Source organism: Macrobrachium nipponense, chromosome 1 (assembly GCF_015104395.2).
Source record: "Macrobrachium nipponense isolate FS-2020 chromosome 1, ASM1510439v2, whole genome shotgun sequence".
Classification (NCBI taxonomy): Eukaryota; Metazoa; Arthropoda; class Malacostraca; order Decapoda; family Palaemonidae; genus Macrobrachium; species Macrobrachium nipponense.
In genome coordinates this window covers 37,393,567-37,418,321 of record NC_087200.1, presented here as the reverse complement: position 1 = coordinate 37,418,321, position 24,755 = coordinate 37,393,567, and positions in this window count along the sequence as shown.

Sequence of the window (24,755 nt, the reverse complement as noted above, 5' to 3'; positions counted from 1 at the left end):
TTTTTGCTAATCTCTCTTCCTTTTAGTTTCCACAAATTTTAGTGCATGTTAGTCATGGGATCACTGTAATGCATTGTGGAAGCCTTCTATGCTGTTGTTGGTTCTAAACATACCGTTCTGGGTTCGTTCGAAGACATTCCACAGTTCAATTGGAAAAGTTGGCTGCATTCTTCGCCTTCAAATTCACCTCGACCCCGTTCTCCTCCGATATAGTGAGTTTCAAAATATGAAACAAATTCTTGGGGCAAATCATCATCGTCAGTCATTTCAAGAAAACCCTCAATAACATCACACACTGGCAGAGATGCTAATGCAGTGAAGCATTTGATTTTGTTGTTAAATTCTGCGTCCGTAAGATAGTGTGACTTAAAACCTATATATACACAATGTGGCCGTATGAGATAAACAACCTGTTATATTTGTTGTTGGAAATATATCACATAAAGCATAGATAATTGCTTTTCGAAATCAACTATTAAGGTTTCGGGCTCTAATGATAGGTGTGTAAGTCCTTCATGGCGCCAAAAATTCTGCTGTAGGTTACTTGTGATTTACTAGGTAGCAAAACAGAAAGACGTGGTGCGATATGTCTTATGATAATATGTAACGTGAATATCTGATAATATATATCTAGGCTACATTTAAAAGCGCCATCACAAGCCCAATCTTTATTATTAGCAAGGTCCTCTAACCCAGCTTGAGGACCAAACACTAAAATTCTATCCGGATCATCTTCACCACTATCTTACAATAAAAAGTTCACACCATTTTCAAGAAATCTATATTCTTTTGGTGTTGTATACCCACTTCTTCCGGTTGGGATCGGAGGAGCTTGGCTTTTCCTCTGCCTCCAACCTCTAATACTGCGAGACAAATGCGATGAAGTCGGTAGCAAAGACAATGCAGTATCATCCAAACTAGATGAAATTTCTGCAATTAACCACCGAGCAGAAGTTTGTGAATGAATGGCTAGTGATTTCAATTGTGGTTTTTACTTCAAACATTTTTGGTTTTGATGGATGAGATGGATGGCAGTGCTCGCCAAATGTCTTACATATAGGTAAATTATAATTTTCCAGCAGGGTATGCACTCTAGCTTTACATTTTTTATTTTCACATTTCCAATATGTTTTTTCACCGTATTTTCTATCTATTCTGTCAACAAAGAGTTAAGATTGTCAACTAATGTCACACTGCCTCTGATACTTTACACTTGATAGACCATTGTTATCGGTTGGCAGCACAAAAAAATATCATCGAATGAGTAAAGACATCTTTTTTTAAAGTTTAAGATATACCTCGACTCCTTCTTTGAGTGTTCAAATTTGGTATTCAATTTGGGCGTTTAAATGATATAACAAGGTACTTTGTCAATCAGATATAATTGATAACAAGGGCCTTCGCTTATTAAAATATTTAAATCGAAGTAACAGTGTGAGTCAGTTATACTTGATAACAAGGTACTTCGTATATTAAAAAAAAAAGTAAGAAAGAAAAAAGAAGCGGCGAAATTGTCTTAGTGATAAATCCTATACGGCAAAGTTTCCTACGGCGAAGATTCCTGAGGCGAGTTTTCCTACGGCAAAAATTTTTATGGCGAATGTTCCTAGAACCGGTTTGAGTGGAGGATGAATTTCTTCCATAAGGTATCAATATCTCTCTAAGTAACGATTTTCTTCGTGTAGAGATTTCTAATATAGGATATGAGAGAGGGTGATAGTGGTAATGATAGTAACGATAATGACGTCTCATTTTTCCTTTTCCCCCTTAAGACTACTTCTGTGAGGGATAGCGATCACGATGATGACGTCATCGACTGATCACGGGAATAGGACGTGACTACACGAAGATGAGAGAGATTAATATTCTCAATCTTTTGCTTGTTATTTTCATATTGACAGCCCTATCTATAACTGTTTGGTAGCATTGTCATCCATGGCATTTAAGCTACGATACTGTATGGAACACAAGACGATAAATGATGAATGCACTGCGATCTCCTCTAAGGAATGAAAGAATATATTCTATTTTCATGCTAAGTTCACTATACATATTTTAGCATTTAGTTTACTGAATCACATAATTCATATATCATTAAAATCCTCAAATGATTTACTTGCCGATGTTTAGTGATGAAATTGGGAAACACTGATTTTCTTAGGGTAAAACTGAGGTGTAATGAAAGTTATAACTTTTGAAAGACATTTTTGTCAGGAGTCAGGCGAGGTGGGAGCGGAGATCCTCACTGCACGACGTTTTGAAAGACTCTGACGAGTTTGCAACTTTCCAGCCCTGTGGTTGGCTGATCAACAGCCAATCAGGAACGTCGTAAGGGACGGTGCTGGGCACCAGATGCACGGCTGCTGTGAATTGATTATTGTAAATCGGGAATTCATTCTGCTTGTCGAGACACTTTTTATTTTGTAAGGTTCCTTGTGTCCACCGTGGGATGGAAGTGCCCATACAAAGTGGAGGAGGCTGATACCGACTTTTGTTGTCTTTAGAAACTCGCCTTTTGTGATGTGGGACCTCTCGCACGAAGTGGCATTTCTCAGCTTCTTCCGTGATTAAATGGTGAAGTCGCCCCCTTGGTCTCGGATATAAACGACCCGATCTGACAGGAAATTTCGTTCAGCCTGAGAAACTATTATTCTCTTATATGCCATTGCTTTGTTCTCATGAATGGCATTTGTGCCTGCAGATGCAAAAATAGTTGACGTAGATCTTAAGCACAATTTTGGATAGATAATTGGGATTGCGTCGAAAGAATATTGAGAGAGAGAGAGAGAGAGAGAGAGAGAGAGAGAGAGAGAGAGAGAGAGAGAGAGAGAGAGAGAGGAGGGGGGCGGGTTGAAGAGGGCGATTATCATATGTGAGAATACATTTTCACCTCGTAGGTGAGAATTACTTCATCATGGTATACCCATCCCATTACAACCCCTCCCCCCCCCCCCCCCCCCCCCCCCCCCCCCCCCCCCCCCCCCACCTTCTAATTCCCGTTGTCAGTTGATTTAATGGTACTTGTTTATTTTTTTTCTTTTTATTTAGAATTGAACATCTACTTTTGCCTGTTTAATTTCTTTTTTATTTCAATCTATCTTAGTTGTGCTACCATTTACACTTAAGGATTCAGAGAGAGAGAGAGAGAGAGAGAGAGAGAGAGAGAGAGAGAGAGAGAGAGAGAGAGAGAGAGAGAGAGAGAGAGACTTGGCAATTAAACTATAAAGACAAGGTACTTTAGGAAGACAAGTTGATTGAGACATTTTATAACCGTATTGGACAAAATCAGCAAGAAGTAAATTTCACTTTTACCTCCGCATGTCGTTACTCAAATCTCAGAATGTGTGTCCAATATAAGATGGAGATTTTGCCAACATACGAGCCCATTGATGATCGGTGAACGCCATTTTTCGATTTTCAGAACTTCTCTCAGAATTTGGCGATCAGCGACAAACCCAGGTTGCGTCAGCATTTTGAACTTCTCATGAAATAAGTCATACAAGTTCAGGAAACACGAAGGAAAATATGAGTCGCCTCAGCTCGGGATCTCGTAAGGAAAATGTTTCAAGACATCCAAGATGTCTTCCAGCTTCATCTCGTGTGTATTATGGAAGCGCTCCAAGTGGGTGACTTGTCACGGTTTTATTTGTGACTTTCCCGGAGAGTAACAATGGGTCACTTTCTGCCCTGTACGAAAATCGCCTGGATTTTTTTTAACTTATATAGAATGATTTCTTATGGACGCAGTTGGAGTTGCTTATCACTCATTTTATCAAAAGCAAAGGTACTCCCATTGTGCAACATGCTCAGAATGATCTTCGCTTTGCAAAAGAGTATAAATCAGTTCGGTATACAGATAGACAAAGTAATGTAGTTAGCGTAAGATACCGGGTTCATCCTACTTTTTGGGTGAGAAAAAACCTTCACTAAAAATGTTTACTAAACAACTTGCCATTCCAGAAAATGGGCTACTGTTTAATGTTAGCATGGTAGCAGGCGATGGCTATGAACTTCAGTATTTTGAAAATTTAGGTAGAGGCTTACCGAAGGATTAATTAACTAGTAAAAAGTGGTGTCTAGACTTTCACTCATGAGGCCACTGCTAACTGTTGATCATGGCGCCCTTATGCAAATGTTTGCTCCGGTTTAGCTGTTAAGCTTAGCCTATAGGTCATTGTGGATAAGTGATATTTGATTGCATAAAAAGGACAGTACGTAATGAAAGTTGTTCGTCCTGAAAGAGATCATGTCATGGAGCAATATCTATACGTGCTTGCAATGTTCCTAAACCTCTTCCTGTAAGAACTGTGGCACTTTTACAGAAAACCGTCGCAATGACAACCATTATTGAAAATTCACTTTCTTCTTTAGTTCCTGTCAAAGATAGCCTATTCATACATTAATTGAAAGAGGTAAAACAGCTGACATTATTCAAAGTGCAGTATCCTCCCTACCTTCATTTCCTTGTCATCATGACTGCTGTCACCATCATTCATTCAGAATAGGCATAGGCTAATCCTGACTCCTAATCCAATAATTCCATGACGAGGCGACAGGACAGACTGCACTACAATTCATTGCAACATGCAAATTCTTTCTTCATACATAAAGTTAATCATTAAAATGAGATTACATGAGGCCTATTCACAGATAATTCACTAATTGAAGGAATGTAATATTACATTTTCCAATAAACTGCAAGGAAAAAAATCTTTATTAAAATACTAGCAATCCAGTTGCCTAATGTGCTTCATCCAACCTTCCCCATATCCCTGACTGCTCCGACATCCCATAAGTCCATTAAATGATAAATGGTTATTTTAAGAATTCACGTCACTGGCAAACGAAGCCTTAAAATGTATATGTTTATAGGTTATTTTTGGCTCAGAATTACTATTACATTTCCCAAGATATTTTAATAAACTCATGTTAGACCATGTATATATATATATATATATATATATATATATATATATATATATATATATATATATATATATGTGTGTGTGTTTGTGTGTGTGTGTGTGTGTGTGTGTTTGTGTTCATTTAAATGTGTACATATACATATATATACTTATATTTATATATATACAAATATATGTGACTGTGAAATATATTATGTTAAAACAGAATTCCATCTAGTAAAAGGAGCCCACAAAACACCAAAATGTAGAAAGTAAATACTATAATTTGGTCTCTCTCTTTAGGCAGGTGGTGAATGAGAAGAGTTACAGAGAAAGTGGTATTTATAACAAGAGGTCCACAGGTGAGCCTTTAGGTCACCCTGGTTAACAATATCTCTTTAATCTTCTTAATCGATGGCTGGAGGAAGATTTATATCTATAATATCTGAGCCTTTAATCTTCTTAATCGATGGCTGGAGGAAGATTTATATCTATAATATCTGAGCCCCATGATCCTTTTGAAAGATTCATTGAGTTTCTTTGTTTAATCAAAACTGATTCTACCATCTGGCTTTAGAACTGACAATTGCTGCTATAAATTATATGTGACAAATTCCTGTTTATCCTCTGATTATGGTTTTTTATGTGGCTGAAAATAGCCGAGTTCTGTTGTCCATACCTAACCGAACAGTTATGTTGTATTAATCTCTTGGGGAGTGATTTACCTGTACAAACGATGTAGAATTGGTCACAGTCAAGGCAAGGGATTTCATATATCCTGTGTCATTGGGGATTGGCTTTTGTTGGACGTTAATCAGGGATTTGGCTAAGGTATTTGGTTAGTTAAAAGCAAAAGGGTTATAGTTTCCAAGTGTCTTTGTCAACGTCTTAATCATGTCCAGGTGTGGGATTTTTATTTAACTGTTAGGTGTTTCTCTGGTCTTGTTTTTGGGGTGGGATGGTAGAAGGTTATGTTCACTTTATGGATCGCTTTCTCAATTATATGGTCAGGATACTTTAAAGATGATAGCTGCTTGTGGATTATTACAATTTCCTTTTCCAGGAAATCCAGAGAACAAATCCATAAGGCTCTTAAGAATAAATTGGGAGATGCCCAACAATAAATTAAAAATCCCACACCTGGACATGATTAAGACATTGACACAGAAACTTGGAAACTCTAGCCTTTTTGCTTTTACCTACCCAAATACCTTAGCCAAATCTCTGATTAACGTCCAACAGAAGCCAATCCTCAAAGACACAGTAGTATGTGAAATCCGTTGCCAAGACTGTGACCAATTATACATTACTTTTACAGGGAAATCACTCCCCGAGAGATTAATACAACATATGTGTTCAGTTAGGTATGGACAACAGAGCCCAGCTATCTTTGCCCACACAAATAACCATAATAACAGGATAAACTGGAATTGATCACATATAATTTATAACAGCAATTGTAAGTTCAAAAGCCAGATGTTAAAATCAGTTTTGATCAGACAAAGAAACACAATGAATCTTTCAAAGGATTGTGGTAATCCGATATTATACATAAAATCTTCCTCCAACCAGCAATCAAGAAGGTTAAAGAGAAATTGTCAACTGGGGTAACTTAATGGCTGACCTGTGGACATCTTGATGTAAATACTGCGCTTCATTTTGGCATTTTTATGGGCTCTTTTTTTTTCTTTCTTTTTTCTTACTAAACACACACACGACACACACACACACACATATATATATATATATATATATATATATATATATATATATATATATATATATATATATGACTGGTAAAAATGTTCTGTAACAACAGAAATCCATCTAATAAAAGGAGCCCATAAAAACACCAAAATATAGAGAGAAAATTACTATATTTCAGAGACTGCTGTCTCCCTCTTCAGGGAGTCTCTGAAATATAGTACATTTGCTCTATCTTTTTTGTTTTTTTGTTGGTTTTTATGGGCTCCTTTTATTAGATAGATATATATATATATATATATATATATATATATATATATATGTGTGTGTGTGTGTGTGTGTGTGTGTGTTGTGTGTGTGTGTTTTTAGTAAAAAAAAAAAAAAAAAAAAAAAAAAACCATAAAAGTGCCAAAATGTAGAAAGTAAATACTATATTTCAGAGTCCAACCTCTCTCTCTCTCTCTCTCTCTATGTGTGTGTGTGTGTGTGTGTGTGTATATATATATATATATATATATATATATATATATATATATATATATATATATATATATATATCGACCAGTTTAGCTTATGACTTAAGATATGGTAGACTTTAAGAGGTTGGGGAAGGGGCGAATTTACTAGTTCTGTGAGTATTTTACAGTTTTCGTTAGTGAATACGTCAAAGTTGGACATACTGATGATGCAATTGCAACACACACACACACACACACACATACACACACACAGAGTTTTAGACGGAAAATGTTATTTTCCTCAAAGCACGTGCAACTGATTTGATATTTTCTTTATTTTCGGTTGCCAGCCCCATTTATATTCTGAAGACGAATGCGATAAGAACAAGAGAGTGAGATTTATACTTTGATATAGATACGAAGCAGGACAGGCCAATCCTTTTTGTGATAAATAAATGGCTGAATGTTAGATTTTTAGCAAAATTGAAAGAAAAATAATTCGCGTGATTCAATCTAGGCTGCATTATATTTAGGAATGGGGAGTGTGCGATAGATTTCCTGTCAAGAAAACGGAACGGTTTCTTGCTAATAATGTTTATTAATTGTTCTTTATGCTTTTAATGTTGTAAAATTAAAATGTTATGTCATATTTATTTTGTTATAAGTTAATGTAATGAAAACCATTAAAATGTTATTAATATCGAGTTACAGAATCTGAAAACGCTTTTCCTATAGGCCGTAAACGGTAAGATATATTAAATTTGCTAGAACTGAGAACGCCTGCTGATAACCTTTATCGTGCTATGTATTTTTTTTAATATAGATTGGAGTTTATTAAATCAGTGTGTGGCACTGTCGGTTTTTCTATTGTCTTGATTTAGATCATGTAAAATAGAGGCCATACTAGAGCAAGTTTTGGCTTCATGAAATTCCTATTATTTTGAAAATGGTCGTTACTGATAGATTTTTATATAAAATTTTATAATCATTGGATGTAGTGGATATAAAAGTAATTCCATTTTTAGAAACTAAAATAGTTTTACTTACATATCAACATGAATTATGGCTTTCGTCAGAGATTAAAAAAAAAAAAAAGCCAGTCCTACTGCTTTGGCGTATTTATTTCGTGTATTCTTTTCTTTATTTGTTATCATTTAGAGACAGTGATGCACTTGCTGACAAAATCTAGTTCAGTCACAGCGAGATGAGACTGTTTGGGTGAATGGGTTGTTCCTTAAAATGAGGTTAACCGATTCAGGATCGTATTTAGGATTGCTCAAGAGGACTTACCATCTAGCTTACTCCTTCCAGACATTATCTGCCGTATTAATAGGTTCAACTAATGTGTCTATTGAGGACAAGACAGTTTTAGGAGCAAACATTGAAGTCATTCCACCAGTTATGCCTAAAGTAATGTCTACAGACCAGGCAAAAAATCTACAACTATGTTATACAACCGAATTGAATGGCAGTTGGAAGTAAAATCTGGGTCATATATCATGCTGCGGGCTTTTATTCAAATCTATCGAGCAGAGAAGTGGAACAAATTTACCGCCGTCAACTACAGCAAAGAGAAACCTCGCTGATAAGGAAATTGAAAGTGAGTTTAGGAAGAAGAGTGTTATCGCAGGGACGGATTCCGTTTGTTCAGCGAAGAGCTCTTTTCCCGCCATTATCGGAATTTTCGGAAGTGACCAAAGCTGTTACATATGATTCCTCAAAATTCCACTGAGAAAATAACCAGATGTGAGTTGCCACTTTCACGTATTCCTAGGTTTGCGTCCATCGTTAAAAAAAAAAATAACACTATGGCCTGCTTAATGAAGGACTGATGACAGTTTTATTGATAAAATGTATGTTTATATGCATCTAGCTGTGAATACACGTTTATTTTGCAGCAGTACGTTCACACACACACACACACACACACACACTTATCTCTCTCTCTCTCTCTCTCTCGTCGTCTCGGTCTCTCTCTCTCTTCTCTCTCTCTCTCTCTCTCCTATATATATATATATATATATATATATATATATATATATAATACACATATATATATATATATATATATATATATATATATATATATATTATATATATATATATATATATTGTGTGTGCGTGTGTCTGTGTGTGTGTTTAGGTAGGCTATGCAGCTTGCACAGCCAAACATGGAGTTAAAAGAAATGAAGAGCGGCCTCATACAAAAGTCAAATGGTTCCAAATGGGCCTGTAGCTAGCTACCCTTACATATGCGCTTGATTTTGAGATATAAATCAGGATGATAGAATGAAATATATTTCCACAGAAAGTAAATTGGGGACCTTCTCTTGAAATCACTGCTAAATATGCTTTTTTCCCTGGTTTGTATTGAAAACAAATTGCATAATATATTTCATGAATAAGTTGTCAAGGACTGCCGTATGGAGGCAATATTCATGATATTATATGTTTTAAATATGATTAAATATTATTTCTGGGCCTAACCTGTGTCGTCCCGTGAAACATTCCTATAGCATTCATTTCTAAGGTATAATTATTGCTAAATATACAAGAGAAAAGCTACATTGGATTATACCAGAATAAATCCGGTTCGCTCACCCCTTTAATAGGGTGTCGGTATAAAATCTGGGGCGAGTGAAACACTACCACAGGTCTTCTGCCATTTATTCTCTTCCTTGTCAATTTCCCCATTCCAAAGAGGAGCCGTACCAACACCTTCCCCCTAGCCGCTACTGCTACTACTAGCGCCTCAATCTACATTCCTTCATAGCATTCGTGTGTTCCACACACGTTTTCATTTTGGAAATTTTCTTTTGTGATTTTCGTGATTTATCACTATGTCTGATCGTCAGGATTCCTCTGGATCAAAGTTAAATACTGCATGAGTCTATAAATTAGCTTTTTATAGAGTTTTGACCGATTTTTATTTAGTTAGGCTTGTTTACATTCTGAGAACCTGCATGCGCCGTTCCCGAGTCAGCCTTCTACGTTATTTTCGGTATTCGTATCGACGACTTTCAATTAGTCTCCCATACTAATTGTAGTCCCACATTTTAATTGCAGTGCTTATATCAATTTTGTTTTAGATCCTGACGTGTTGTTATAAAAATTTGTTCTGGTCGTGTGAGAAGTATTAACGATCAACCCTTTCGTGCATTTTCACTATAAAGGTTTTCTGGACACGAAACCATGGTTTTTTTGTTGCGTTATTGAATTAACTTATAAGATCTATATTTCCCCTAGCCTACCTTCCCATCGAGATTAAAAATTATGTTTTCGGAATGGTAGGTTAGCTGGTCAGAGCCCTCTGGCCGACCTGACCAGATCAATGTGATTTGTCGAAGGATAAGCTAGCCGCTCCTTTTATTTTATTAGATAATTCAATTCTCACACGCTAGATTCTAGTTTGTTATTTTTATCGTTTACATGTTATGATTGGTGTTATAGAGCAGTAGGCCGGTGGCCATCTGTCCTGTGACCAGGTTGAGCCACTCCTGACCAGGAGGTGATACACCTGGTAGGTGTTATACAATCTGATTACGAGGGTTCCACTCCTCCAGGTGACTCCCTCTCCATCCCCCCCGTTGGGGTGCTACTCGCTATGCTACTCCAAGTAATCATTGGAGCCCCACCCTCTCCCACGGGGGGGGGGGGGGGGGGGTCCAGTCGAGGGAGAATTCTCCTCTTATCAGGTAGTTATGAGGGACTGTTACCTATCCAGTCGAGCCCTGGACAACTTCCCGGCTCGACAAGAAGGTAGTTCCCGGTAGTTCCAGATACCATACCTCATATCCCTTGCCCTTTCCATGTTTAGTCCTCCCGTCCCGGAGGGCCCGGGACGCAACTAGAACCGTTCGTTATTTATGTTTCCGGTCATAAATTTACATGGAAAGGGGATAGGATGATAAGTTTCAGTATCACAGAGCTCCGTTACATATATTTGGAATAATTTCCGAAAAAAAAAAAAAAAAAATTTTACGATAAACTTAAGGTTTTGATAAGACATTACGGTTACCTCTGCCGGATTTATTAATCCGGCGGGTATCCTAGTCCTGAAAATATTTAGATATAGATGTTTTTAATTTTATTTTAGACTTAAGGTCTTTTTCCTCTCCATAGCTTTCCGCCCCCCCGTGTTTCGCTACTTTATGTCCCGTTCCGGTGACAGTTGACACAAATCAAGGCAAGCCCTGGTATAACTAGGGGAACCTTTCCGGAGCCGACGGATACAGCTCAACTTAAAAAAATTTTCCTGTTCCGTCAGCATAAATCCTATTTTGTTAAAAGAAGCGTTAAAAAGGGGGACCGGAAAGCAAAAGGAAATGGAGAAAAACATTTTCATTCTTAAGAAATTTTTTGCATGCCACCGGAATCAGCACTTGACTTGCTTATATACTAGGCATGTTCCGCTAGAATCATACCCGGTGGAATGTTAATTAACAACATTCCGGCATGAATTAAATTTAGTTAATACATGTACCACCGGATACAGCTCCGGTGGATATATTCAGTGATATTCATGTATCAATTTTTAACTACAGATGGTCCGCTGTCAGGAGACAGCCTATACTGCAATGCTGCATCAACCATGCGGACACGAGGTGTGTCGTTCGCACGCAGGTTGCGCAATCCAGCTTGATGACCTAGTAGTTTGGCACCCAGACGGTTGCGAAATCTGCTACAACCTGATGCAGGATTTCACTTCTGATACGGTAGGTTCGAATGCAAGCTGGGAGATAGTGAAATAATTGTTTGAATAAGAGGATTGACTCATATTTTCAGATAGCCATAAATTAAACTAAATTATTGTCCCGCTTAACGAGTAATTCTCTTCCAGAACTCGCAGGCGGAAAGGGATGCAGCTGCTCTCGCGACCCTCAAAAGTTTGGGTAGGCGGATTTGGCAGGAATGCCAAAGGCAAAAGACCCTACATGCTGTCTGAGGAGTTGTGTTCTCTCATATACCCGAATGCTAAGATGTCGGCAGCGGTTTCAACGGATCTGGCAGCTCCAATCATCGCCAGGATTCGTGATGAGACCCAAGCCATACTGGCAGAAGATTTAGAAGGCTTGGGAGGAGATATGGTTGAGGAGGTTGCTGCGATCAATTTAGACCTCGAACCGATGATGACCGACACCCAGGAGGAAGGTAGGGGAGTAAGTGAGGCAGTAGATCCACGGGCTAAAGTACTATCCTTTAGTCCGTCTCATTCTTCTTCTTCTTCTTTTCAGGGAGTTATTAAGAAAACTGTGACTTCAGGAAACGAGTCAATGTCGGTAACTCCAAAGGTAAAATCTAGGTCGATCACCCATAGATCAATTACCAAACCCCTTCCTAAGCCTTCCAAACCGAAGTCCCTTAGGGAGACTCGTGCCAGTCCGTCATCAGCCTCCAAACTGACGGCGGACTTAGGTAATGTCTCGACACCTAGGCAGAGTACAAGAACCAGGTTGCAAAAACCGAAACAACAGGATTCGAGTTTAGACCCGGCTGCTATTTCTAGCGTAATCATGCGAGAAATGACTAATCTTTTTCAGGCTAAGTTTATGGAAATCTCGACCCAGTTGGCCTCGAATAGAGAAGCGTCAGGCCAATCTATTCAATCGCTGGCCCAAAGATTGGAGACCCAAGAGTCTCTTATGCAGGCAGTCCTTCAATCCGGCCACACGCAACAATCCTTGCCTGTCCCGGATGCTTCTAAGTTACCACCTTTCAAGGCAAATAACCCTTGGAGACTAGCTGCACACGCTCCATTTTCGGAGGGCAAATTGTCTATTGAAGGATACGGAACTCGGCCGGTAGAGGATTTTGAATTCTACCCGCCGGGTCTCCAATTTCCTTTTTCAGGTTATGCACGCCTGAAGCTCTAGTAAGAGAAGACAAGATACCTAAGGAGACAGTAATTTTTCCTAGAGACCAGGCCCAATCAGCTTGGGTCCGTACCCTAGCTGAATGGGAGTGTACAAACACTAAAATTACTCATCACAAGAGTCCCTTCACCATGTTCGTGGTCCCGGAGGATATCCCGGTTCCATGTGCAACCAAGATCTTGGAACTAACTCTTCAGGCAGCAGCGGAAGACAAACCCATGCCTCAAATCAGGGAGACAGATTTACCATCCGTGCTCCTCCCGGGAGGTACAGAAAACTGGCTGGATGCTCCGGCAACCTTCTCAGTGGGAAAGTTAAGCCAGGACTGTGCGACAGATCTCTTTAGCGAACGTTTGCCCAGGCTCCCAGAAGCACTCATTAGGACTGAATATGAGGCCAGAAGTCGTCTGTGGTAGAACTATAAACTCGGTCACTATGGCAGAGATGACAACCATGGTATACGCTGAAGAATCCCTGTTTAAGATCTTAACAAAGTCATTATTACACACATTGCAGTGCGATGTATATGACTTCGCAGTAGCGAGAAGGAACTGCCGAAAGCACGTTCTAGCTGATGCTTCGATCCGCCATGAGCCTAATAGATTGATCAAGGCTTCAATCTGGGGATCTACCCTTTTTCCGGAGGGCTTGGTTAAGGAGGTACTCAGCGAAGCAGCCAGAGTTAATCAAAGTTTGAGAGTCCGCTGGGGACTTTTTCCCAAAAGAAAGTTTGATTCATCATCAAACCCTCTAAGGGGAAAGAAAAAGGCAAGAAGGTTCCAACCTTTCCAACACAGCCAACAGCAACCTATGGTTCAGGCGGTTCCAGTAAACCAGGTAAACCAGCCACCCACTTCAAAAATTCAACCTCAACATCAACAGCCTCAAAGCTCGAGTAGCTTCACATCTTCCCCAGCCTTTAATGCTTCCTTTGAAAATCAGGGGGTGTTTCATGGCTATAACAGGTTTGCTAGAGGAAGCCGAGCCAGGGGAGCTTTTCGCAGAGCCAGTGGAAGAGCATCCGGCAGAGGAAGAGGCTTCAGAGGAAACAGGGGTAGTCGACCCTCAGCACAGTGAGATACCTCAGGTAGGAGGGAGGTTGTACCTGTACAAGAACCGCTGGAAATTCAGCAATTGGGCACACAGCATAATTGCAAAAGGACTCGGATGGAGTTGGAAGAAAGGGCCTCCTCCATCAATACAATTTTATCAACACTCGACAACGGATCTGTTGGAATATGCTCAAGACCTTCTTCAAAAGAAGGCAATAACAAAAACCAAATATTTAAAATTTCAAGGACGCTTGTTCAGCGTTCCAAAGAAAGACTCAAACAAGCGAAGAATAATATTAGACTTGTCTCATCTGAACTCATTCATTCAATGCGACAAGTTCCATATGCTAACCGTTTCACAGGTACGGACCTTACTTCCCCGTGGGGCCGTCACCACCTCTATAGATCTTACAGATGCCTACTATCATGTTCCAGTAGCAAGGCACTTTCGTCCCTTCCTAGGCTTCAGGCTAGGCAACCAGGCTTACACGTTCAAAGTAATGCCGTTCGGGCTCAACATAGCACCCAGAATATTTACAAAATTAGCAGAAACGGTAGTGCAGGAACTAAGAAAGCAGGGGATAATGCTAGCGGCATATCTAGACGACTGGCTTATCTGGGCCAAGAACGACAAGGATTGTCACAAAGCAACTCAAAAAGTAGTGGAGTTACTGGAATACCTAGGGTTCCAGATAAACTACAAGAAATCCCGTCTAATTCCTGCTTCACGGTTCCAGTGGTTGGGGATACAATGGGATCTCAACTCCCACAAACTATCAATCCCATCGGTGAAACGGAAACAAATAGCAAGCACTACGAAACGCTTCCTCAAAAACAAACAAACATCCAGGAGGAATCTAGAAAGAGTTCTAGGCTCGCTCCAGTTCGCTTCAGTAACAGACGTTCTACTAAAAGCCAAACTCAAGGACATAAATCGAGTTTGGCGAACCAGAGCGAACGTGAAATTACGGGACACAACTTCCAGTATTCCGGCAATATTACGGAAAAGACTCCGTCCATGGACAGAAGTCAGAAGCTTAGGAAAATCAATTCCTTTACAATTCCCGCCACCAAGCTTAGTAATCCATACAGATGCATCACTAAGCGGGTGGGGAGGTTACTCCCAATACAAAAAAGTTCAAGGAACCTGGTCAGTTACACTCCGCCAGTTGCATATCAATATTTTGGAAGCCATGGCAGTATTTCTAACCCTGAGAAAACTCTCTCCGGCAAAGAAAATCCACATCAGGTTAGTTTTGGACAGTGCAGTAATAGTCCACTGCATAAACAGAGGGGGCTCCAAATCAAGCCACATAAACCATGTAATGATAGCAATCTTTTCATTAGCAGCAAAGAACCAATGGCACCTGTCAGCAACTCACCTAGCGGGAGTAAGGAATGTAGTGGCAGATGCACTGTCAAGGACAACTCCGCTAGAATCAGAATGGTCTTTGGACAACAAATCATTCAAATGGATCAGTCATCAATGCCCGGGTCTCCAAGTAGACTTGTTTGCCACAGAATCCAACCACAAGTTAATACACTATGTGGCTCCCAATCTGGATCCTCTAGCCCAGGCAACGGACGCCATGTCCATAGACTGGAACAAATGGGAAAACATTTACCTATTTCCTCCAATAAACTTACTCATGAAGGTACTGGACAAGCTCAGATCCTTCAAGGGACTAGTTGCTCTAGTAGCTCCCAACTGGCCCAAGAGCAAATGGTATCCGTTACTCAAAGAACTAGGACTCCATCCCAAACAGATCCCCAATCCAAAGCTAACACAACTAGTACAAACGAGGATTGTGTACGCTTCCTCGTGGATTCAGAATGCCCTAACTTTATGGACTTCATGAAGTTTGCGGCTCAAAAAGATGCCAACATGGACCCGGTTAACACCAGGTTCCTAGAATCAGATAAAAAGGGAATCCACCCTTAGACAATATGATTCTGCGGTAAAGAAACTAGCCTCCTTTTTAAAGGAAACAAAGATAAAAGCTATGAATACAAATCATGCTGTTACTTTCTTCAGGACTTTATTTGAGAAAGGTCTAGCAGCTAGTACTATTACCACAACCAAATCTGCGTTAAAAAGAATTTTCCAGTTTGGGTTTAATATTAATTTGACAGAATCATACTTTTCATCAATTCCAAGAGCTTGTGCTAGATTAAGACCAGCAGACAGACCCCATTCAGTCTCCTGGTTTCTGAATGATGTTCTTAAATTAGCATCAGATACCAATAATGAGTCATGTACTTATACAACCCTTCTAAGAAAAACATTGTTTCTTGTCAGCCTGGCTTCAGGAGCCAGAATATCTGAATTATCGGCTCTATCTAGAGAGCCAAATCATATTGACTTCCTCCCATCTGGAGAGGTTCTATTACTACCAGATAGAAGGTTCTTGGCCAAAAATGAAGATCCTCAGAGTAGATGGTCTTCGTGGAAGATTGTTCCGCTACCACAAGACCCATCCCTTTGTCCGGTCAAGACATTGAGATCTTTCCTAGACAGAACTTCCAATTAAACCTCAGGTCCTTTATTTACCAGAGAAAATGGTGGAACAATCTCACTAAAGGCAATTAGACAGCAAATCCTTTACTTTATTAAACAGGCCAACCCGGAATCAGTACCCCATGTACATGATGTCCGAGCAGTAGCTACTTCAATTAACTATTTCCACCATATGAATTTTGATGATTTGAGGAAGTACACAGGTTGGAAGTCACCAAAAGTATTTAAACGTCACTACTTGAAATCCTTAGAGGCCCTTAAATTTTCAGCAGTGGCAGCAGGGAATGTAGTTACCCCTGATACAACCTAGTCATATTTAATATCCAGTATCAATATACCTACCCTTTTTCTTATGCTTTCTCTCCTACCTGCCTCGCTTATAACCCTAGTCTTCACCTCGGTTTCCTAGTTTGATCTGTTATATTGCACCACTTTGTATGTTTATTTTTGTCTTATAAGACAAAACAAGTTATATTGTTTAATATCTTTTTACGGAGTAGTAATCACTCTGTCCTTATGTTATTTAATCTTAGTATTTGTATATACTTCAGAAATGAGGACCTAGATTTAAGTTATCTGTAGATTATCCTTACACCTTATATTTATATATAACTATTAAAAAAGGTTGAATCACTTTTATTAGTCTAATTTCACCCTTCCAGTAACACTGTAATCACCCTTACCAAGCTTGTGCTTTCTATTCTCTGTTATTGTTTCACGGGACGACACAGGTTAGGACCCAGAGGGATTTTGACAAAGGAAAAATCTATTTCTGGGCAGTGACCTGTGTCGCCCAGTGAACCCAACCCTGAATCCTCACCCGGGGAACCCAAGCTTGGGTGCTATATTCAGGAATGAAGATTGAGGCGCTAGTAGTAGCAGTAGCGGCTAGGGGGAAGGTGTTGGTACGGCTCCTCTTTGGAATGGGGAAATTGACAAGGAAGAGAATAAATGGCAGAAGACCTGTGGTAGTGTTTCACTCACCCCAGATTTTATACCGACACCCTATTAAAGGGGTGAGCGAACCGGATTTATTCTGGTATAATCCAATGTAGCTTTTCTCTTGTATATTTAGCAATAATTATACCTTAGAAATGAATGCTATAGGAATGTTTCACTGGGCGACACAGGTCACTGCCCAGAAATAGATTTTTCCTTTGTCAAAATCCCTTTATTTTCCACGAAGCCTCGTTTTCCGCCGAGTTTGTAATTAGAATTATACTCTTTTTTTTTTTTTTTTTTTTTTTTTTTTTTTTTTTTTTTTTTTTCCATCTGTCCATCTGCCGGTGGCGTTTTAGCATGGTAACACTGCGTCCCGGGCTTTAAATAATTACACTTGTGTAAGTTTTAGGTAATTAAAAGGATATCTGGGTGTACATTTGCAACTGAAAAGTGTTTTAATAAATTACTGTATGCTAATTACACCGTTGATATTTGAAATAGGATTTTATTATCATTGTTGAATGTAACTATCTAAAGCCCGGGACGCAGTGTTACCATACGCAAACACCACTGCGGATGGACAGATGGAAAAAACCAAGAGTATAGTGTGAGAAACTTGCCTATGATATCTGGTACAAACTCTGACCGCTGTGCTGTGAGCGACACTCCAGCCTTTTCATACTGAAGGAAATGTTCATATTATATTTTCAGGTACGTATTTGTTTGTATGTATATATATATATATATATATATATATATATATATATATATATATATATTATATTATATTATATATAGTATGTATGTATATATATATATATAATTATATGTTATTTATGTTTATATATTTGTGTGTTTGTGTATATGTATATATAGATATGTATGTAATCGTACGTGTCATCATTTCATACACAATAAATGAATAAGAAATATGCTTCGGTAGAAGCTATAAGATTTTTCTTTAACTTAGTATTGTCAACCAGTATACCTTTTTCCCCTTCATATCTTTGTTCTAATTTCATCTGTTTATTTGACAATGGAATCCTTCTAAGTTCCTTGCTTGCTCGTTGTGAACGATTCTCGCGAGAGATGAGATTGATGATGATGATAATGATGACTGTTTCCTGTAGCCTAGGAGTGAATTCCCCAACTCACTGAAAGTTTCATCTTTTACAGTTTATGTCTCATTTTCGGCAGGTGTGAGGGAGTAGTTAATCGACTGGATCATTTCAATTCGTGTATTCAAAAGGATTAACGAAGTTATATATATAGAAATCCCCTAAAATCCGAACTTCTCACAGGACGCCATTGGTGTCAACGGTCATTCTCTCTCAGGGTAAGAAGAGCGTCTCCTCCCCCCCAAAATCCCCCCCAAAAGTTTGTTGGGTTTTAGCGTCCCTTCCATTGGCACCTATTGGTCAATAGACCTAAGGAGAGGTACCAGACCCAATCAGAGCCTAGAGGGAAGATATTGGGGGTTTGTGTGGTATTGGAGGAAAGAGGAAACCAAAGCGTCTCCTTGCGGGTCAGGCAGTGAGGTGTCGGTCCGGCAAGAGGGCAGACTTATGGTTCCCCTTAGTTCCCTTCGCCGGTTCCCATCCTCGGTCTGAAACTACGTCCGCGGGAAACTGTAACAGTGGGAATGGAATGCCCGTTCCCGCACAGACGGAGGTTGCAATGCCACCTCCGACACCGGCTGTTGTAGCGCCTGCCAGTGTATTGACGAAACTTCCCGTTCCGATATTGCCCATTTCCGAGTTTGACAATTCGTTGAAAGCTTGGAAAATGCTACCGCGGGCTGGACTGACACTCAGAGGGTTGCGCAGGCCACCGCGAAGATGACCGGGGCCGCGGCCCAGGAAATTATGTCTCAGAGGTGCAACTTTCGCCCTGGACGTAGATGAAAGAAGAGAAATGTGGCCGCGCTATTATCCGAAAATCCAGGTGGGGGAGACCTTCGCCAAGCTTGGCACCAGAGACGGAACGGTCGGAGGAGAACAGAGAGAACTTCTGTCGACGGATGCTGATAAGGACTCTCCCCAACTCCGTAGCTGCGTTCCTGTCGGGACGCATGGAGCCCTTGAACGTTGATTCCCCAGGCACAAATAGCGCTGGATAAAGAAGTGCCTCATAAAGGGGAGGGGATGACACTGTCCTACCCCCACCCATCGTCGCCGCCGCCAAACCTTCCACACCCGGAAAGCACGCTCTACCCACCCGAACCAGCTCCAGAGGTGGCCCCAGTGCCAAGCGACAGAAGGTAACAACGGGAAGGGGGAGCGTGGATATGACCAGGGGGCTCTGCTGGCAGTGCGGGGGAAGGGGTCACTTGCACGCCCAATGCCCCTCCTTCGGTCAGTGGGGATGCTATGGGTGCGGGGCAGCGGCTCACCTGGTCAGCCAGTGTACAAAAAATGGCACCGCACCAAATCGCGGGCCCCCTCCCATAAGAGGAAGGGGAAGGCCGTGTGGAAGGGGAGGAAGGTGAGGGCCGTCTAACAATCCGCCTCCGGCACTCCAAGGGCCAGCGGCAGCCTCCAGCCAGCAAGTAAGTAGGGACCTACCCCCGCCCCGTGGTGCTCCCACTGACCCCGGGGTGAGTGCTTCTGTAGGGGAGGCTGGACGGCCGTCTCCATCCGCCCCTCCCTCTCACGAGAGTAGAGATGGAGCCATACCTATTCTAGAAGTGGGAATAGACTCGGAAAACCACAACGCACTATTAGACAGTTGGGCATGTGTCTCTTTGATCGAGGAACACTTAGTGATGGGCGCCATTTTGGCATCGAAAGGGTGTCTAACGTTGCACAGTGCCAGTGGGCATACCATCGTGTTGCAGAGAACAGTGCAACAAGCCATCTCCCTTGGTGGACGAGTGTTGACTCACAAATTACATGTGGTGCCTACCACCCACATACCTGGCATTCCCATTATACTAGGAATCGGGTTCATGAGTGAGTATAAAGTGTTTCTCTTTGGCGATGGGGCAGGACAAGTGGGAGTGGCGATGCCAGTAGGAGGGGCAGTACCAACGGATTCCCGTATTGGGAGAAACAAAAGCAGCTGTCCGAATTGCCCTGGCCGCCACAGGGGACACGGGAGTGTTGCCCGCTAGCCCTGAGGTGGGGGAGGTGATCCCACCTGCCTACCTCTACCCCCTCGTCCTGGCAAGGAAACTACAAGAAGGAATGTTGGTGTATATAAATCCCCATAGAAAGTGGGCAGACTTTATGTTACCTGGTGTCGCTACCATAATAGACGGCAAGGCAACTGTCCCTTTTGTAAATGTGAGTACTAGTAGATTAGAATTAAGTAACGAGTCTCTATGTGATTTGGAAGTGTGTTCCCTTGTAGAAGCCAATAACGCAGTGTCGTCCTTGACTACTTAGAGTCAAGGTCGCGGCGAAACCTGGCTTAGAAAACTAGTACAAACAGCTGTTAAAGCAACACCTTTGAATTACCGCAGTTGCTTAGGAGAAATAGTAAGGGAATATCAAGACACGATGGCGATAGGAGAAGAGCCTCCAGGGAGAATAGATAAGTTACCTTTTAAAATAGAAACAGGAGATCATCCCCCTATCCAAAGTAAGCCTTACAGAACACCTGCCTGTCATGAACAAGTAATCGGGGAAAAGATAAAAAGGATGCTGGATCAGGGTATAATTCGGGAAAGTGAGTCTTCCTGGGCTTCTTCAAACGTTTTAGTTAAGAAAAAAGATGGCTCTCTCAGGCTGTGTTGATTATAGACGATTGAATGCCATTACCAAGGACAATGCCTATCCATTGCCCTCGATCGACGAACTTTTGCTTAAAGTAAGGGAGAGTAAATTTTTCACCACATTGGATCTAAAGTCTGGCTATCATCAAATACCCCTTGATAATGAGAGTAAAGAGAAAACGGCCTTTATAGCGAATAATCAGCTATATGAATATAATTTCCTTCCCTTTGGATTAAAGAACGCTCCAGCTCATTTTTCACGAGTAATGATGTCCATTTTAGCCTCTATAATTGGCCCTGGGTTTTTTGTATATTTAGAGGATATCATTGTAGTTGGAAGCATTAAGGCGTCATGGGATGAAAATGAATTTAGAAAAAATTAAGTTTTTCCAGGCCGAAGTAGAATTTTTGGGGCACCTAGTAACTTTCGAAGGCCTTAAGCCTTGTGCCGATAAAGTTGTAGCAATTAAAGAATTTCCACGACCAAAACATGCGAAAGATGTAGCCAGCTTCCTCGGACTCGCGGGTTACTATCGGAAGTTCATTAGGAACTTCGGACAGATAGCGAGACCGTTAGACACATTAAGGAAGCAGCCTGATTTCCAATGGGGTGAGAAAGAGGAAGAAGCTTTTCAGAAATGAAAAGATGCCCTAATGAGCGACGAACTCTTGGCTTATCCGAGGTTCGATCGCCCTTTTTTAGTGCCCACAGACGCAAGTGATATTGCGATAAGAGGAGTAATCTCCCAGATTGACGATGAAGGTAATGAAAGACCTGTTTGTTTTGCATCACGCGCATTAAAAGGGGCAGAGAAAAATTATAGTACCTTCGATCGAGAGGCTTTGGCGGTCTCATGGTTGCTGGAGAGACACCGTTATTTTTTGCTGGGACACAAAATAAAGATTTTCACAGATCATCAACCATTAACATACCTGCTGAAGAAGAGCGAGATTACAAATCGCCAAGCTCGATGGATGGAGCGAATTTTAGAGTTTGACATCGTAATGATTGAACATATCCCAGGGAAAAGTAATAGGGTGGCTGATGCTCTCTCCAGGAACATCATACGAGTAACAACTCGTGCCGCAAAGCGCAAGAAAGAACGACAAAAGAAACCTCGTGACGTTGGTGGCACAGGCACTGCAGGCAATAGTGCCAGCAACGTTTCGACAGTTCCAAGCAATGACAGTCAAGCAAATGTAAGAGCGATGCGCAGAAAACGGGAATCTCGCAAGCACTCTCAGAGGAATGGGAGTGCCCAAGGGGGTAGCTGGTTAAATGCAGGTGGAACTCCGTCTGGGGGATTCCAGAATAAATGCCCGGAGAATGAAAGTGTGGTTGATTTTTGTGGTTGGAGTGTGCGAGAGTTGGTTGCAAGTCAGGGGTCTGAAGCCTGGATTAGCCAGATCAAGGCTTGTGTGAAAGGTGAGAGCAACGAGTTCCTGAGTTTTGTGCATTTGTCAAGAGACGCGTTCTTCATTGAGGAAGGTGTCTTGTTGTGTAAATATGAAAAAAGGCCCGGAGATGTCCGAGCCCGAGTCTTCCTCAAGCCTTAGTAGAGAGAGCCATACAAATGATTCATGTTAGCCCTTATGCTGGGCATGTAGGCATAGAAAGATCTCTTAGAAGAGCCCGTGAGCACTTCTTTTGGATTGGCATGCGTAGGGACATAACTAGATTTGTAAGTAATTATCATGTATGCAACATGATGAAAAAGCACAGAACGGTGATTCCGAAGGCCCAATTATGGCCAGTGGTGCCAGTAAATTGGGATAGAGTGCATATGGATGTGGTAGGACCATTACCTTCAGTGCAAGGACAACCTAGATATATTTGTGTGTTTGTGGATGCGTTCACGCGTTTCACACATGTGTACGCAATGATAACCAAATCGGCAAAAGAAGTTGCTAAAGCGTTGCATTCCCTGGTAAATCGATTCAGGCGTCCCAGAATACTAGTGTCGGACAACGGGCGTGAGTTCGTAAATGAACTAATTCGAGAGTTTACGGCCCTCTTACAAGTAGACCATGTCACCATCGCGGCTTACCGACCGTCTGCTAACGGACTCATTGAGTCTCACAACAGAGAGGTAGTCAACATTTTACAATATCTCATCGGGGATAATGCGACTTCCTGGCCGTCTCTGTTGCAGACGGCTGAGATGGCTATTAATGCCGCATATAACAGCTCGATTAGGGACACACCCTTCTTCTTGATGTATGGACAAGACATCCGACTGCCGTATTCGGTGGTCTTGGACCCTCAACAGATACCCCTTTACACGGTGGAACAGTACCGGGTGTGGTTTTGTAACACGACCCGACGAGTGTTCCAAGCTACGCAACGTCTGCTGTTGATGGCAAACGAAAAGTACCGCTTGTGGTACAGCAGACGGTTTTGGGCTCACGATTCCCCAATACAGGTTGGAGATCGAATCTACTTGAAGAAAATGCAACTGTCGAAACACAAGCTCGAACCGTCATATATGGGACCGTATCATGTGAAGGAGATCAAGCACTCCTCTGCTGTGATTCAGCATATTCGCACGGGCTGTGAGCGAGCACCACCTGTCGCACTTGCGTCTGGTGCTCAAGGACAGCTTAGTGCTTCACACCAATAAACCAGTACCCCCGTACCCGGGGTTGGCCGGGTACCTGGGAGACAAGCCAGTGAAAAATATCGGAGCGCAAGTGGGCGCCCCGCCGAGAGCACAAGACCGAGCTCCCGAGCTTATGTCATACGTAAATGCTATTGCAAAGTAAATGCAAGGGGTCAGTGAACAGAGTCTGTAAATGCCAACCCACGTCTGGCCTAGGATTCAGAATCATACCAGTTGTTTTATTTTTTTTTTAATTCTTGATACTATGTCGATCAGATTGTAATGTGTCATGAATGTATATTGTTTTACTTGAATTGTCCAAATTATTTTGAGAATACGTGTTATTACCTGTGGATCTTATTCTTGTGTGTAATTTTGTTTTGTTTGTGGTTGTGTTGCTTATGTATGTTATTTTATTATTTTGATTATTGTTTTTTATTTGTGTTAAATTTGCCGCAACCCCGATTCCATCCTATTTATAATTCATAAATTACACTAATGCATGTAAAGTTTTTTTTTTTTTTTTTTTCACAGATGATGAAATTTTTTGTTTGTGCCTGAACTTCCCTATTTATTTCTATGGTTCTCTAGTTATTTTTTTTATTTTTATGTGCTAGTAGTAAATGTACATTGACGTTCCAGGTTCTTTTAAGTTCGTGAAATTCCACTGCATTATTTTTGTTCTGTGTATGTTTAAATTATGTTTTTGTTATTTTGAGGGAATTTAATAGATTGACGTGATACAATGTAATTAAAAATTGATGCCATATGTCGTGATTGAGGGCAGTGGCTGAATGTGTGAAATTTTCTGTCTTTTGGTTTTCACCATTTTGTTTTGATCTGTTTCAGGAAAGAGTGATTGTTCCTAATTTTTTTAAAGATCTTATGTTGTTGTAAGACGTGTTCTATTTACTTGTAACCTTTGGTTTGTACACACGTCAATTTGCCCCCATTAAGATAGTTAATTTTAATTTAGATAAGTCATAACT